Source organism: Pleurodeles waltl, chromosome 4_1 (genome assembly GCF_031143425.1).
Source record: "Pleurodeles waltl isolate 20211129_DDA chromosome 4_1, aPleWal1.hap1.20221129, whole genome shotgun sequence".
NCBI classification, from domain to species: Eukaryota; Metazoa; Chordata; class Amphibia; order Caudata; family Salamandridae; genus Pleurodeles; species Pleurodeles waltl.
Window position 1 is genome coordinate 22,246,180 of NC_090442.1, and position 18,140 is coordinate 22,264,319.

General features: G+C 47.2%; 1 protein-coding gene across 1 annotated transcript in view; it reads left to right on the forward strand.

The window, feature by feature from the left end:
• Positions 1-2,100: 2,100 nt before the first annotated feature.
• LOC138287277 (zinc finger protein 436-like) overlaps positions 2,101-18,140 on the forward strand; it is a 36,839-nt gene continuing 20,799 nt past the window's right edge. The window contains exon 1 of the mRNA XM_069227638.1: positions 2,101-2,266. The gene's annotated coding sequence lies outside the window, so the exon portion shown is untranslated. The remainder of the gene's footprint in view (positions 2,267-18,140) is intronic.

Consider the following 18,140-nt stretch of genomic DNA (forward strand, 5'->3'; position numbering starts at 1 on the left):
CTTTGCAGCAGGCATATTAACCCTCTGCGCTACTATTTGATGATGAGTGAAAACTGCCACTAAACTAAATGCTGATCTTGCTCTAGCAGGAATATTATTCACCAGAGTTACCTTGACATCTCTATTGTTGCCTGATAACTGCTGGGCACACAAGGAATTCAGCCCCACTGCCAGCTGTTTTTGACCCATGTTAGTTATACAAAGTACTCTCCATCCCTCAGCTCTCAGGTGCCATGAAAAAGATCTCTTCTGAGAAAAGTAACTCGCAGGTATCCGACTTCATAAAATACAGTTTTGAGAATATGCAACATGGTACACATTCTTTGCAGCAGAGAGATAACCCTTTGTACTAGTAAACTATGGCAAATCTAAAATGCCAGTGGACAAACTCTGACCTTATCAGGAACTTTTATATGCAGCAGCGTTAAGTTTTGGCCCTTAACAAGCCTGTCTCTGAGTCACAGTGATGCTGCTGGAAAATTAAAGTCTGCTGCTGATGGGTCGCTGAAGTGTCTCTGACTCTGTGAGTCTGTCATGCTCCCTGGCTGCAGAGAGCTGCTGGAATAAATTCTCATGAGTAGTGACATTGGTGAGAAGAGCTTATATAGTGGTGTGGCACCTGATCTCAGAGTTATGCTGGCCTATGACTGCACTCAACCCCAGAGGACCCACACATGGCACGAGGCTGGGCAGCGGCACAGGTCGAGGTCAAACACCATCCATCTTGTCCAGTAATTAACTCCGGCACCAGGCCGCACCGTCTTCAGAAGCCCGCTGTGGTGGGTGCGATGACAGATCAGGCCTCACCTCTGGCCCCCAAAGCTCCTTTTGTGTTAGTCCCTATCACCCCATTCTCAGCCCCCCTTTGGTTGGTAAGCTGGTTGCTGTGCGGAGGTGGGGCGCAGTGGGCTGGAACTGGAAGCACCTTCTTCGGAGACCGGCGTGGGCATGATGACAGAGCAGACTGGTCCGTGGGCGACTCCAAGGCTCACAATGCTCCTGTCGTCCCTGGCGCAAGGAACTGACTGTGCAGCCCCGTCACTGCATGGCTGCCCCTCACTGAGCATTCAGATACTGCGCTATTGTAATTAAATGCAGCTCCGATGGCCATGGTCACCCTGCTTCACCCTGACACAGCCTGCAGTGGGCAAAGTGTTAAAATGCATAATTAATGAGTGATGCGGACCACCATATGAAAATGCGTTAGTCTCACTCCTGATGCGTGGTACTTGGCAGGGCTGAGAGTATCGCTCAGAGACTCACATGTGGCAATCAAATGTAACTCATTGAAACATTGAAATAATGGGAATGTCCCACGTAAGCATAATGAAAACTTAGCTGCTATGTGGCTGCACACTAAAAATATAAGCAGAAATCACCGTAAAATGTGTTCAAGAGCTGCCTTTATGATCCATGACTCATAGTTAAAGTAAACAATGTTAAAAATGAAAACAAACAATTTTATAGAAAGCCTTATTGAAGAATCATGTCCGGGCCTTTGAAAAATCTCAAAACATGGCCAAAGGTGGTGAATGTATGAAGGAGTCCAACAGTTTCTAGTGGTGAAATACCCCCTCCGTCCTTCAGACCCGGCACCGCTCACTCATGTTCACGACACCATCCGCTGAGCGAGAAATCCCTGTGTGGGTCAAACCTGATGGTTCTGTCCCATGTGTGAGTACAATCTACTTCTTTCTTTGTTTCAAGAGCGAACCCTTGAAGGGAGGGAGGAGGCAACAAAGCAGCAGAGAAATGGAAAACTTAATTTGGGGTAAAGGATTTGCAATATTGTTTGAGGATCCTCATCCCTATTAAAGAATTACCCCCATAAACAGGAACATCAGAAAGACTCTTTCCAGTTTAAATGCAGCAGCTGCTAGATTTTCATATATTTAATAAAACACAAGGAGACATTTCCAACTCCCTGCAGGAGCCTGGAGGCGGCGGTTCCGTCAGCGGCCACCAGAGGGCGCTCCTCGCCTGCTGATGAAATCCACTGAGCACATTGTATGAAAGGGAGAAGGGTTTCCTCTTCCGGGTCAGCGGCGGCAGAGACAGCACCGGCAGCGGATGCTGACGTCACTTCCGGCCTCTCCCTCTGTGCCCAGCCTGCTGCAGAGGAGGAAGGACCCCTGTCTGTCTGTGCAGTTATCTTCATCTTCAGACCCTCACAGACCCCCCTCAGACCCCAGATCTGCACCTCCCCCCCCCCCCAGCCCCAGGAGGAGGAGAGAGCCTGGAAATGTCTGCACAGGTTTTTGCTCAGGTAGGAGATTGTCAGCACCTTCTGCTGTGTTTGTAGAAATAGACTGAATAATCCTGGAGGAAATCTCTGCCAGGAGCCGGGCTGAGCTGGGCTCTTCTATCCGGGGACCTCTGGGGGGCTTTCCTTCCCACCCTGGGGGTGTTTGTGGTCATCATTTGTGTTAAAGAGGGGATCTGTGCACTGCACTGCATCTTACTGCACTGAGGGGTCTGTGCACTGCACTGAATCTTACTGCACTGAGGGATCCGTGCACTGCACCTTACTGCACTGATGAATCTGTGCATTGCACTGCATCTTACTGCTCTGTGAGAGATCTGTGCACTGCATCTTACTGCACTGTGAGGAATCTGTGCACTGCATCTTACTGCACTGAGGGCCTGTGCACTGCACTGCATCTTACTGCACTGTGAGAAGTCTGTACTGCACTGCATCTTACTACACTGACGGATCTGTGCACTACACTGCATCTTACTGCACTCAGGAATCTGTGCACAGTGCACTGCATGTTACAGCACTGTGAGGAATCTGTGCACTGTATCTTACTGCACTGTGAGGAATCTATGCACTGCATCTTACTGCACTGTGAGGAATCTGCACTGCACTGCATCTTACTTCACTGTGAGGAATCTGTGCACTGCATCTTACTGCACTGTGAGGAATCTGTGCACTGCATCCTGCTGCACTGTGAGGAATCTGTTCACTGCACTGCATCTTACTGCTCTTTGATGAATCTGTTCACTGCACTGCGTTTAAATATACTATGAGGGCCATAACAGGAGGAAATCTGTGTACAGTGCATTGCTGTTTACCACATTATCAGAGACATTTACGGAGGAAAACCGGGCACACTGCACTGCCTTTTTACAACATAGTGAGGGGTGTTTACAAAAGAGAATGTCTGTGTGCAAAACCCTGCTTATTACTACATTTTGAGAGGTACCTACAGATCTGTAAGGTGTACTGATGTTTACTCACATTAAAAGGAGTGATTAGAGTAGAGAATATCTGTGCACTGCTTTTTACTCACACTACGAGGGGCATTTACTGTGGAAACATTTATGAACTGAATCAGTTTTCACAGACACTGAAGGGGTTTTAATTAAATGAGGGAATCTCTGCACATTGCACTGCATTTTACTCACAAAGTAAGTAATGTTAACAGAAGACAACCACCTTTCTACTTTACTTCACTTTGAGGCTTTTGCAGGAGAATTAATCTTTCCACCTGACACTGCTCTTTACTGTGACACCTGAACAGAAGTTAAGACATGAATAATCAGTTAGATATTGATTTGTTCTGAAAGACAGTCTTTCTATAACACAAATTACCTATTACCAAACTGCTAACTATGGGAGATTCACTTTTTATATTTATATAAACAGTAGACTGCTGGCTTCTGGAGATTCACTTTTTATATTTATATAAACAGGAGACTGCCAGCTTGTGGAGATTCACTTTATATATTTATGTAAACAGTAGACTGCTGGCTTCTGGAGATTCACTTTGTGTATTTATATAAACAGTAGACTGCTAGCTTCTGGAGATTCACTTTGTATATTTATATAAACAGTAGACAGCCGGCTTCCGGAAATTCACTTTGTATATTTATATAAACAGTAGACAGCTAACTTCCGGAGGTTCACTTTGTATATTTATATAAACAGTAGACTGCTAACTTCTGAGGATTCACTTTGTATATTTATATAAACAGTAGACTGCCAGCTTCTGGAAAGTAACTTTGTATATTTATTTAAAGAGCAGACTGACAGCTTCTGGAGACTAACTTTGTTTATTTATATAAACAGGAGACTGCCAGCTTCCAGGGATTCACTTTGTATATTTATATAAACAGTAAACGACTAGCTTCTGAGGATTCACTCTGTAAATTTATACAAATAGTAGATTGTAGCTTCTGGAGATTTACTTTGTATATTTATTTAAACAGTAGACTGCCAGCTTCCGGAGATTCACTTTGTGTATTTATATCAACAGTAGACTGCCAGGGGGGCGTGGCTTGGTGCATGCGAAGATGGCTGCCATTTAAGCGAGCTCTGCAAATTAAAACTCCTATAATCCAGACATAATCCGGCGATATCCTGCCCTACGACAAAGTGCGCGAAACGCTGAGTGTGCGACTGCTGTGCGGGACCCTGTGGGGCTCGAAAACAGCCTGGGAGGCCCCGTCGAGAGAGGAGGTGCATTGCATCCTGGGAGCGAAGCGGTGTGTGAGCCTGTGCTGCTGGCGGAGGGGCTGTGATCGGCAGAGCAGGCAGGGAGAAGCCAACAGCGAGAAGAGGAGAGTCCTGGGGCTGGGGGATGAGAATTCGAAGGGGCTCGGCTGGACCCACGGGGGAGGCACCAAGCGTTTTGCGGCCTGGGAGGAGTAGAGGAGTTGAAGAGGCCTGTGAGACAAGTGCAATGTCCTGGCTGCCGGGAGAGAGTGTGAGCAGGGCAACCATCTAGGGTAAGCAGAGAGGAGAGCAAGCCCGAAGTGGGGACAGAGGGGAGTGATGTGCTTGCGCCCCCTCGTCTGGGTGCTGCTGACGGGCACTATTGGTAGTGGATGAAAGGTGCAGTGAGGGAGTCTAGAAGTCCTACGTCCGGGCCTCCCTGGAAAGAACAGTCTGTAACGGAGGAGCCTATAGGGGGGTGCACGATCGACTGCGGCCTCCACAGCGGAGAAACTTCAAAATAGAAGAGTAAGCATGGAGGCTCATGAGAGTCTGAAAGACGTAGGAGGCAAATGGGGGCAAATAGTCATCACGGAGAGGCGGGACAGAGGTCCGCTTTGCCATAGATCATGGTGAAGCCGAAAACCCACGGCCACCAGCAATCGAACAAAATGGACAACTATGCAATAACCAAGCAAGCCTCGACCTCGTCGGGGTAAGACTCAGCTGAACTTGGTGCAACGGAACCTTCGCTGGGAGCTATAATGGCAGCAATCTCAGATCTCAAGTCCACCCTGGAGCCTAAGTTGGACACAGTGATGGTGGATGTCTCCCTGCTGCGCGTGGATCTACAGAAGATGGCGGACAAGATGTCCATAGCAGAATCCGACATACAGACACTTAGGTCAACCTCCAAGAGCTTGGAAGAACAAGTGCGAACCCTTACTGCGCAACGTGCAACAATGTGGACCAGGCTGGAGGACCAGGAAGGCAGCGCAAGACAGAGCAATATCAGGGTAGTCGGAGTACCGGAAGGTGCAGAGGGAGCAAGTGTGGACCTCTTTTTGGAAGATCTTATATTAAAAATCCTCTGCCCCAAGAGACTGTCGAACTTCTTCTCGGTGGAGAGGGTGCATTGGACACTGGGCTGACCCCGAGACCGGGGGCACCTCCAAGAACAATCGTTGCCAGAATTTTCAACCACCGAGATCAGGATGCCATTCTACAGGTGGCTCACACCCATGGGGACCTGCACTACGAAAATGTGATTATTAGGTTCTTTCCGGACTACACACTTCAAGTGCAGAAACAGCGCCACAGCTTTGACGAAGTTAAAAAAGCGCTGCATGCCAAGGAACTCAAATATATGATGCTCTTTCTGGCAAGGCTCCGGGTGCTAGCGGAGGGCAAATCCTCTTATTTTACCTCGCCAGCAGACGCGTGGGACTGGATAGAAGGCTGACGTCAGAGAGTCAGTTGAATCCGGGAGAAAGGGTAAGGAGAGCCCACGAGAACTCAATGACAAGCTAGCGCTCCTGGACTGCCCCAAGACCAGGGTAATCTGGGGAAACGGAGAGAGACAGACCACCAGGCTAGGATACCGAGGACAGCGGGAAGGATGTTGCAAAGTAAACTGACTGATTAAACCGACAGGATAAGATTTATCTGGCCACCGTTTAGCATATCTGAGCTGGGCCAGCCAGCCTTTAACACATTTCTTGTTACATTTGCTGAGACAGGCACTCTGCAAGTTGGGGGGTGGGCAGTTCTGAGCCTACTATGCAGGGTAGTAAGGAGGGGAGGATCGAGTTTGGGAACTGGGGGGGTTAGCTATTTCACAATTGTTAATGTTTATCTACTGGTACTCAGGAGAAAAGTAATAGCCTTGGCAGGGAGGTTTAGGAAGGAGATTAGTCTACAGGGACCACTGGTTATGAGTCGCGAATACACTGGATCCGCCATGACAGACACTAAGGTGTTGCCACTAAAGGTCATGACGTGGAACATAAATGGCATCGACAATAAAATTAAACGCACTCTAGTCCTACAGTACATCAAGAGACATACACCAGATGTAGTTTTCATGCAAGAAACGCATTTGAAGGGAAATCACCATAAGGCCATGGACAGAATGGGGTATTACATGTTGGCACACTCCTGCTTCCCGGCCGCTTCGAGAGGCGCAGGAATCCTACTAAGGAAGGCAGTGGCGTTTATTCCCAGTCCCATATGGACCGACCCACTGGGCAGGTTTGTGGCCCGATCTGGAACTTGCCACGGGTGGGTCATCAACTTGTGCTCTGTATACATTCCCCCTGTGCTGCACTCAGATACTTTTCCGGCCCTTGGGGCACTGCTGCTGCAGTTGCCCCCGGGGACTTTAATTTTAGGGGGGACATGATGATACAATAGACCCGATGCTGGACCGGTCAACTCAGATGGGAGGGGCTGGGGGAGAGACCTTACTGAAATCCTTTACAGACTCAATGGGTCTAACAGATCTGTGGAGAGCCCATAACCCAGGTGCAAAGCAATATACCTACTTGTCTGCATGTCACCAAAGCTTCTCACGCCTTGATTATCTATTCACACACCACTCCTGGGTAGGTAGCTTCCACGGGACGACACATCTGGGGAGGGGAATTTCCGATCATTCTCCGGTGGAGGCTATGCTAAGGGGAGCCTCGTGGGACTCGACACAGATGTCCAGACTCAACCCGTGGTGGTAAAAAGAGGAAGGGTCCTCCGACCAGGAAGGGTCAAAGCGATATTTCTCTGAAAACTGTGGGACAGTACATTCGGCTAGTACTCTCTGGGAAGCATTTAAGATGGTACTCATGGGGCATGCCCAGGCATTGGTAGAGGGCCACAAAAAGGAGCAACATAGTAGGTATGTGGCTCTGTAAGGGGAAGTTTCCGACCCAGAAGCGGCAACACTTGAGGGAGGGGTAGTTGACCCACACAAGTGTCACAGGCTCCGACATAAACAAAAAAGAAACGCAAGACTTGGGAACCAATGAGGCATGGGCCCATGAACAAACTATGCAAAGGCGGATCTATGAAGTCGAAGACAAAGCAAGTGAGCTATTCGCGTGGCTAGAAAAAAGGGATAGCAGCAGGAACTGGGTTGCGGAGATCTGTGATGAAGGGGGAATAAGGTGCTCAAAGAGTGAAGACATAGTAGAGTCCTTTGCCACCTATTATGAACGTATATACTCTTCCCAGACGACCACTATCTGAGAGGATGTGAGGAACTATTGCAAGATCTCCAGCTGGAGGAGTTGTCAAGGTCCGATAGGGAGCTGTTAGATCAGGAACTGACAGTGGAAGAAGTGCAACATGCGTTTAGGGAGATTGCATCTTGCAAGGCAGTAGGCTCTATTGGACTCCCAGTGGAGCTCTTTAGGGGCATGAGAGATATTCTTGCTCCCCATATGCTGGAAATGTTTCAGGCAGATAGGAAGGAGGGAGTTCTTCCAGAGGACCAGAGACTCGCCACCATTGTGGTCCTACATAAAGAGGGCAAGCCCCGACATTCTGTGGCTCTGACCGTCCCATCTCCCTTTTGAACCCAGAAGTCAAGGTTTTAGCAAAGATTCTGGTCAACAGACTGCGTCCCGACATGACTAAACTAATACATAAGGATCAAACTGGTTTTATGTCACATAAAAGCACTAGGTTGAATCTGAGGTGCCTGTATGGGATCCTGAGCACTACAGGGATCCCGGGGGCAGAGGAGGCAGTGGTGCTCTCGCTGGACTCCAGAATAGCTTTTGAAATCATCGTATGGTCTTATATTCATGCTGTCCTAACCAGGTTGGGGTTTGGACCCGGATTCCGTGCTTGGGTCCAGCTGCTCTACACTGTTCCTCGGGCACAGGTTAGGGTGAATGGGGTATTGTCCCACCCATTTACGCTTCATAGAGGAACTAGGAAGGGTTGCCCCCTGTCGCCATGGTTGTATGCCCTGGCACTGGAACTGCTGGCCACATGGGTACACCAGGATCCCCTGGTATGGGGCATACACGAGGGGCACTGGGGAGAAGCCCGAATATCCTTATACGCTGATGATATTCTCTTGTACATCACGAGGCCCCGCCAGTCCATAGATAGACTACTGCACATTTTTCAGCTCTTTGGTACCTTCTCCGGGTATCAGATCAACTGGGACAAGTCCCTGGTCTTTCCTCTGACAGCCGAGGACATCTCTCTGCCGGCACAATGCTTGGCCCCGGTGAGCGCTGAGGGGTTCTCGTATCTGGGAATCCTCGTTACGAGGGACCCAACTGAGTTCCTCAAGAGGAACCTGTATCCACAACAGGACTGACTTGGAGCAGATGTTCTGGATTGGCAAAAGCTCCCTCTGTCCCTGATGGGCCGAACCGCCATGTTTAAAATGATGTCTCTGCCTCGCCTGCTTTACGTGTTCCAAAATACCCCGTATAGGGGACCGTCTGACTTCTTTACAAAGCTCAACAGTGAACTACATAGGCTCCTGTGGCAGGGAGGAAGTCCACGGATCTCCCTGATGAAACTGCAGAAAGGAGTATATGAGGGGGAAATAGTAGTCCCTAATATGCAAGCGGCCCAGCTTCTCTCTGTGGGAGACTGGGTGTACGCGGACGTAGGTGAGCCAGCCTACAGGTTAGACAGGGAGTCAATGTCAGATGGGGGACACCCCTCGGTGCTCTACTCCCGGGAAGGGAAGGGCTTTTTGCCACCTCACACACAAGCGGTGGTAAGGGCATGGAGAGAGGCCACTAAATATTGAGGCTAGGACGGTAAACTAACGGCCGAGACGCTACTTTGGTGTAGTGACGAGCTACGCCAACTTCGTACACTAAAGGACTTCCGAGCCTGGGGATTGCTGGGCATAGATAAGCTCAGAGATGTCTGGAGGGGGGGCTCCATAATCACGCTGACACACCTACAAGCTAAATATGACCTGGTACCCTCTGAGAGTTTTAAACACCTCCAACTAGGTCACGCAATTGGGAGACATCTCCGTAGGGGGGAGCAAATCCCCAATTTCTCCCCGTTAGAAGATCGCCTATTGATGGACCCCATACTGGAGAAAGCAATTTCCCTAATCTATAAAAAAAAAACTCATGAATAATTCACCTGACATGGGGCAACCCCTTCGGAAGGCATGGGAGCGAGACACAGGGTGAATTGAGGATGATGACTGGGAAGACGCCTTTCAGAGCCCAAGAGAGGTGGCAATCGGCGCAAGATTCCGCCTCATACAACTGTGAATCCTTCACAGGTCATATTATTCTAGAACCCTCCTACTCTGTATGGGAAAAGGGGAGTCAGATCTGTGCCGAAGGGGATGTGGTGAGGTAGGGACATTCTTTCATATATTATGGGGATGTCCGGTGATACAACAGTTTTGGGTGAGAGTGGTGCACATTATGACCCGGGTTACGGGACTCACGGTCCCTTGGGACCCCAGGTGGCTGATATGCCAGATCTCAGGAGAGGAGAACTGGCCAAGACATCTAAAGACTTGGTTGATGCTAGCGGCGGAGGTATCCAAACAGGATATTGCCTGATTATGGGGGGCCTCGGAGCCGCCAGAAGTCCAAAGTTGGGAGAGAAACATGGACTGGTGCCATCACATGGAATGGGTGATTTACCAGGGCAGGGGTTGCCCCCGGAAATTTGATAAGATATGATCACTGTGGGATGAATATAGAGGACTGTAGGGAAAGGGCCTAGGGTGGTGATGTGAACAGGGAAGGGAGGAGACCACTGTGTGGGGATAGTGGCTGCATGCAGAGATATAAGGCATGTTACGAATAACAGAATTGACAACTGTGGTGATAAACTATGTAGACATGATTTTTCCAATGGAAAATGATACCTGTGACCAAGGTGTGTTTCTTGACCATATTCGTCAATGCTGTACTGTACTGAGCCATGATTTAATAAAAAAGATGTTAAAAAAAAAATAGACTGCCAGCTTCTGGAGATTCACTTTGAATATTTATACAAACAGTAGACTGCCAGCTTCTGGAGACTAACTTTGTATATTTATATAAACAGGAGACTGCCGGCTTCTGGAGATTCATTTTATATATTTATGTAAACAGTAGACTGCAGGCTTCTGGAGATTCACTTTGCATATTTATATTAACAATAGACTGCCGGCTTCTGGAGACTAATTTTGTATATTTAAATAAATAAGAGACTGCTAGCTTCCGGAGATTCACTTTGTATATTTATATAAACAGTAGACTGCCAGCTTCCGGATATTCACTTTGTATATTTATATAAATAGTAGACTGCTAGCTTCCAGAGATTCACTTTCTATATTTATATAAAGAGTAGATTGTAGCTTCTGGAGACTCACTTTGTATATTTATATAAAGAGCAGACTGCCATCTTCTGGAGACTAATTTTGTATATTTACATAGATAGGAGACTGCTAGCTTCCGGAGATTCACTTTATATATTTATATAAACAGTAAACGGCTAGCTTCCGGAGATTCACTTTGTATATTTATATAAACACTAGACTGCCAGGTCTGGAGATTCACTTTATATATTTATGTAAACAGTAGACTGCCAGCTTCCAGAGAGTCACTTTGTATATTTATTTAAACAGGACTAACTTGTTGAGATTCACTTTGTATATTTATATGAACAGTAGACTGCCGGCTTCCGGAGATTCACTTTGTATATGTATATAAACAGTAGACGGCCGGCTTCCGGAGATTCACTTTGTATTTGTATATAAACAGTATACTGCTAACGTCTGATGATTTACTTTGTATATTTATATAAAGAGCAGACTGCCAGCTTCTGGAGATTCACTTTGTGTATTTATATAAACAGTAGACTGCCGGCTTCCGGAGATTTACTTTGTATATTTATATAAAGAGCAGACTGACAGCTTCTGGAGTCTCAGTTTGTAAAATCTACTCGACCACTCGCAATGGCAAGTCTTATTTGATCAGGTCAAGCTATTTTTAGGACTTACTCGCCGCTCCTGGCGAGTTGACAGAGAACAGGTGTTCTGTTCAGTTGAAAAGTGGAGGAACAATAAAAGGTGTCTTTAAGTCTTGTTCTTATGTCACATTTGCTCTGTGTTCATGCACAGAGGTCAAAGCCAGTTTGTCTTACAATGAATTTTCCTTCTGACTGCAGCGTTCCAGGACTTTGTAAGTTGAACTGTGTGACCTGCTGTTTAGAGTGTAAAAAAAAGGATATAGGGTTTTAGGTTTTTCCTAACGCACAACATTTAAACTTTCAACTGTGCAAACATTTCAAAATATATTTCAGTAGTTGTGAAAGCCCATTTTTTATATTTCTGTGTGATGAAAATATATTTTAATAGGATGAAAACATACCAGAATACTTTACAGATTGCTAATACACTATATAGTTTTATCAGTGAAGCTGCAAGTTAATGTGATGGTTTTTGGACATTTCTGGGACATTTACTGTGTGCAGATGACAGTTTGCTACCACATCGTGGTTTAGTAATATATTTATTAAAAGTGAGTTTTTAAACAAACTGAGAAACACTCCTACTCTTATGGCAATGCTTTTAGTAAACTAAAAGTCATGGGTCATGTGTCCCCTATACGCGGGCTAGATTCTTGTGATGCATGCAGCAAACTTTAGTCTACTTGAACAAAATAGTTTTTTGTACTGCAGAAATGCTGAACGCACATATTTGAAGGTGTAATCATATGTGAGAATAAAGAAAAAGGCGACTCTAAACTATTGAGTAGTCTGTGCACACTGCACTGTATCTTATGGCACTATGAAAAATCACTGTATGCTGCACTGCATTTTACTGCACTGAGGTACATGTGTCACTGCACTGCACCTTACTGTACTATTAGGAATCTGTACGCACTGCATCTTACTGCACTATGAGAAATCTGTGAACACAGCATCTTGCTGGACTGTGAGGAAAGTGTGCACACTGCACTGCCTCCTACTGCACTATGAGGCATCTGTGAGACATATATACACACTGCATCTTACTGCACTGAGGAATCTGAGCAGACTGCACTGCATATTACTGCACTGAGGTAAATGTGCCACTGCACTGCATCTTACTGTACTATGAGGAATCTGTAGTCACTGCATCTTACTGCACTATGAGAAATCTGTGAACAGAGCATTTAGCTGGACTGTGAGGAAAGTGTGCACACTGTACTGCCTCCTACTGCACTATGAGGCATCTGTGCACAATGCACTGTGAGACATATATACACACTGCATCTTACTGCACTGAGGAATCTGTGCATGCTACACTTTATCTTTCTGTACAGTGGAGGATCTGTGCACACTGCACTGCATCTTACTGCACTGAGGTACATGTGCCACTGCACTGCATCCTACTGTACTATGAGGAATCTGTACGCAGTGAATCTTACTGTATTATGAGAAATCTGTGAACACAGCATCTTACTGGACTGTGAGGAAAGTGTGCACACTGCACTGCCTCCTACTGCACTATGAGGCATCTGTGCACAATGCACTGTGAGACATATATACACATTGCATCTTACTGCACTGAGTAATCTGTAATTCCTACACTTTATCTTTCTGTACAGTGAGGAATCTGTGCACACTGCACTGCATCTTATTGCACTGTGAGGAATCTGTGCACCTGGCATTGTATCTTACTGCACTATGAGAAATCTGCATGCCACACTGCATCAGAAATCTGTGCACCTCACTGCATTTCACTGCTCTATGAGGAATCTGTGTGCACTGCATATTACTGTACTATAAAGACTCTGTGCCCACTGCACTGTATTTTACTGCACTATAAAGAATCTGTGCACACTGCATGGCATGTTACTGCACTGAGGGATCTGTGCACTGCTTTTTACTGTACTATCTATTCATACTTTACTGCAGTACAAATTATGTGAAAACGGTACTTCGTTTTACTACACTGTAAATAGTACACTGAGAAACCTGTGCACACTGCACTGCTTTCTACCACACCCCATGTAGTATTTTTCAGAGGAAATGTACACACTGTGCAACTTTGTCCTGTTCTGTTTTGCACACTGACAGACTGCACTGCTTTTTAATAAACTATGAAGGGGATTTAAAAAGCGGAGGTTTGTGTACACTGCGCTGCTGTCTACTACACTGCGAGGGGTGTTTGCAATGCACAGGAAGTCTGCACACTGCACCATTTTTACTACACTGCCGGGGTGTTTAGAAAGAGAAAGACCATGCACGCTGCACGGCTTTTTACTCAAAGTGTGAGGAATCTCCCACCTGCTCTGCTTCCTGTGACACTATGAAGGGTGTTTACAAAAGCGACACTCACTCTGTCACGGGAGTCCTGTATTGTATGCCGTGTGTTTGTGTGTACAATTGTAGCAGCTGCGGCTTGTAACAAACACTGTACTCTGTATCCCAGCCCAGGGCATCTTACTGCGGAGATGCTGCGCGGTTCCTTCAGTAGCATCAGCAGCATGGCGTGTCTACCAGGGACGTCCTAAGCCAGGGTCAGTTCACAGCTAAACATGAATGATGGAAACAGCCCAGCAAGCGAGGCTTTGAGTAAAGAGGCCGCTGTGATGCACAGAGTGAATTACAGAGTCTCTTACGGCGCAGGACTCTCCGGCAAGGTTCGGCTGATCCACGGTGATCCTGATTGGCTGCTGACAGCGGCCGTCATGACTGAGGAAGAGACACTGAGGGCTTTAGGTGCTGGTCTTGGAGCAGGAGCGTTCTTCACTTGTTGACAGGTGTTACATGGTTGCACGTATTTCCTTTGGCATCCGTAAGTAACCATGGCCACCAGTATCGCTGCCGTGTCATTCACACCGGAGCACTGATGTCATCATGTGCAGAACACAACCCTTGGAGAGCTGCTTTACTTAAATCAATCTGCCCTTTCCATTGGGTGTGTGTGTATCACCCACACGTGGTGTGGATACCGCGGGCACATTATATGTCTATCACTCACACGTGGTGTAGATACCGCGGGCACATTATATGTGTATCACCCAATGTGTATCACCCACACGTGGTCTAGATACCGCGGGCACACTATATGTGCATCACTTACATGTGGTGTAGATACCGTGGGCACATTATGGCCCTCATTCTGACCTTGGCGGGCGGCGGAGGCCGCCCGCCAAAGTCCCGCCGTCAGGTTACCGTTCCGCGGTCGAAAGACCGCGGCGGTAATTCTGACTTTCCCGCTGGGCTGGCGGGCGGTCTCCTTCAGACCGCCAGCCAGCCCAGCGGGAAAGAGGCTTCCACGATGAAGCCGGCTCGGAATCGAGCCGGCGGAGTGGAAGCTGTGCGACGGGTGCAGTTGCACCCGTCGCGTATTTCACTGTCTGCGCAGCAGACAGTGAAATACATTTAGGGGCCCTCTTACGGGGGCCCCTGCAATGCCCATGCCAGTGGCATGGGCACTGCAGGGGCCCCCAGGGGCCCCGCGACCCCCCCTACCGCCATCCGGATCTCGGCGGTCCGACCGCCGGGATCTGGATGGCGGTAGGGGGGGTCAGAATCCCCGCGGCGGTGCAGCAAGCTGCGCCGCCGCGGAGGATTCAATGGGGCCGCGGTACACTGGCGGGACCCCGCCAGTGGTGCCGGTCCGACCGCGGCTTTACCGCCGCGGTCGGAATCCCCATTGAAGCACCGCCGGCTTGTCGGCGGTGCTCCCGCGGTCCTCCGCCCTGGCGGTCAAAGACCGCCAGGGTCAGAATGAGGGCCTATATGTGTATCCCCCACACATGGAGTAGATACCGTGGGCACATTATATGCGTATCCCCCACACGTGGTGTAGATACTGCGGGCACATTATATGTGTATCACCCACACGTGGTGTAGATAACGTGGGCACTTTATATTTGGTGAAAGTCTACGCATACCTAGAAGGAAAGCCATCAGGAGAGTTTTCCATTCAGTGTCGCTTCTATTGCCATCAAGTTGTCTTCATCAATCTGTGTCTGAGATTTGGCAGCAACCTTAAATGTCATAGTTAAGTCGGCAGCACTGATCCCTATAGTGTGAATTCCTTCACTTTTACAGGCCATGACAAGGTGTACATGGACCAAAGGACGCTTGTCCTGGATGGCAGCCACCTTTCCACAGAGCTGTTTAGTGGTTATTGATTTACCTTCCAAGATGCCAGTGCAGACCATCCACATTGTAACCGTGCACTCAGAATGCTGAATCCAACAATATTATTGTGGGAACTGACAGGTCAGCTTCCTGAAGGCAAGGAAGAGGGCACTGGTCTCAGCTACGTGTGCCGTGAAGCCCACAGGCGTTTAGTGAGTATGCAGCGCTTTGAAGTCCCCACCCTCAGATACTCCCTGCCCTACAGTGCAAGCCACAAACTAATATTGCCACTTACAGCTCGGGCTCTTTGTGGTTTTGGGACTGTGAAGCAAGTACTAAGCTTAACTAAAGAATACAGTTGGAAATATTTAAAGTCATTTTATATTTTTCCTAAACTATATTCAGTCCAATATTGTTAACATTTTCGCACGCATGTGTACATTCAAATTTCTGTACTCTAAAATAATTCTAGGTATATAATCTGGGGGGAATGTTCAAAGTTGAGCGGCATGGCACTCTCACCCACTGATACTGTAAATGAGCGTTTAAATCACGCTTTGCCTCTGGCTTGAACGGCTATTAAACTTGAACCCTTGGCTCACTCTTCAGAGGAATCACACGCGGCGCAGAGTCTTTATTAGCATGTAATATGTCAGGTGGTGATGCCACCTTAAAAGTAAGGAGAAACAAACCCCCCTCCCCCCACTTGAGTCGTCTCCTGTATCAGTGCACAGTCAGTGTTGATGACTCTTTACTCTGTTTAAGTTTTGCGTCCCTTTTCCGGGTATGCTTGGTCCATCTCTCCATAGTATCTTTCCATGTCCAGGAGTCCTACACCCAAACCTCTTTGGGCATGTTCCACCTCTATTGTCTCTGTTCAGGCTCGATAGAAGTAAGTCCCACATTTTAGTACATTTGGGTGATTCATTTTTTTAGTCATACACAACTTTTTAATTGGCTATCATCTGTCACGGTCCCTGAAGCCAAAATTCCACAGTAGGGGCCAGGGTTCTTCCCCATAACCCGAAATCTGTTTGCATGCAGTCAACAATAATTGAGAGAATCTCTTCCCCTTACAGGAGTGGAGTGGGTATGTGCCCTCTATCGAAACCCCCAGAATGACAGAAACTGTGTTTTTGCCAAAGTTGATCCCCTTAACTTTTCCTATAATTGATAGTATTGATGTTAAAAAATCTTCAAGTTTGGTACATGAACAAAGGATATGCAACATGGTATCTGGGCTTCCACAGTGTCTCTAGCAGGATCTCAAGTGTAATCTAACTGGGGCCCAGTGCCGTATGTATACAATTGTATAAAGTGTGTCTCTGCCCTGTGTATGTTGTGCAAAATTATTGGAATGGAAGATTATAGCATCCGAGTGTCCCTGGACTAGTTGAATATCTAGGTATCTCTCCCAGCCGGCTTAGTAAGTGTTTACAAGATCTGGGGGCTTCAAGTAGAGTAGGGTATAGAGCCTAGAATTAGAGGGTTTGTTGGTTCGAGAGTTTGAAGGAAACTCTCAAAGGTTGTGAATGGATGTATGGCTGCCTCCTTTACTTACAGCTGAGAGACCCAATGTTTACGTTTTTAGTCATTATATATTTCTTTCTCCAGCATACAGGAGGCAGCTATAATGTCCTAAAATGATTGGATTACTCTATTGTGGTAGAAATCACAGAGCCAATAGCATCCTCTGGTTTTCAAGTTTTAGAGGCACTGCCTCTCGAGGGCCAGAGAAAAATCTGTGCTAACCACAACATGAGTCATTGGTGAAGGGCGGGGGGTAAATCCCTTATTCTAGTTGAATGGTCCCAGATGTTTAAAGTAATTCTAATGATTCACGAAATGTATAAGTTACGGCATCTCAGTTGATTTTGATGTTGAGTTCTGCCAGGGGGCTTTTTGTAAGATTTTGATCTAATGTTCACCAGACTGTATTCTTGTCTCCTCTGAGCCATTCTTTGATAAGTGATATTTGTGCTGCTTGACATCTGAACTAATTCCAGGTAGTTTATGTTCGCTGTGCTCTGTGGGAACAGCAGACAAGCAGCGGTGCACCCCCAGAAATGCCACTTTCCCCTGGATGCTTCTACGAAGTATTGAAGTGACAGTGCAAAAATTAACAGTTAATTTCATGCTCAAATCATCTGTGGAGCAGCTCCATGTTCTTGTATTTACATGAGTACCTTCAATAGTAACACTGCCTATGCTAACAAATACCGTTCCCCATGTAGTACTGTCCTCTCCGGCAGTACCATACCAAGAACACATACATAGTGAAAATCCTATGCTTGTCTTGTTTGACCCCTGACCTGCTTTTAAGGTCAGAGCTCGCTCCACACACCGCGCAGCTCCACCAGACTGTGCCCGTGCCCTGTACCCCGCCCCCGCTGCTGCCGCAGGTTCGAGGCCCTCCACCACTCACAGGCACCTGCCTCCGCCTCATCCCTAGTGTCGAGTGGGTTTCCATAAGTATTGTGTGTTGTTTTGTATCTGTGTTTGTTTTTGTGCCATTTTCTGTGCTTGTTTAGCTTTTTTCCTTAGTTTCCCTTGCTTTGTGCCATTTTCTGTGCTTGTTTAGCCTTTTTTCATTCTTTGTGCCTTTGCACCCCTTCTGTCCGTTTTCAGCTCTTCT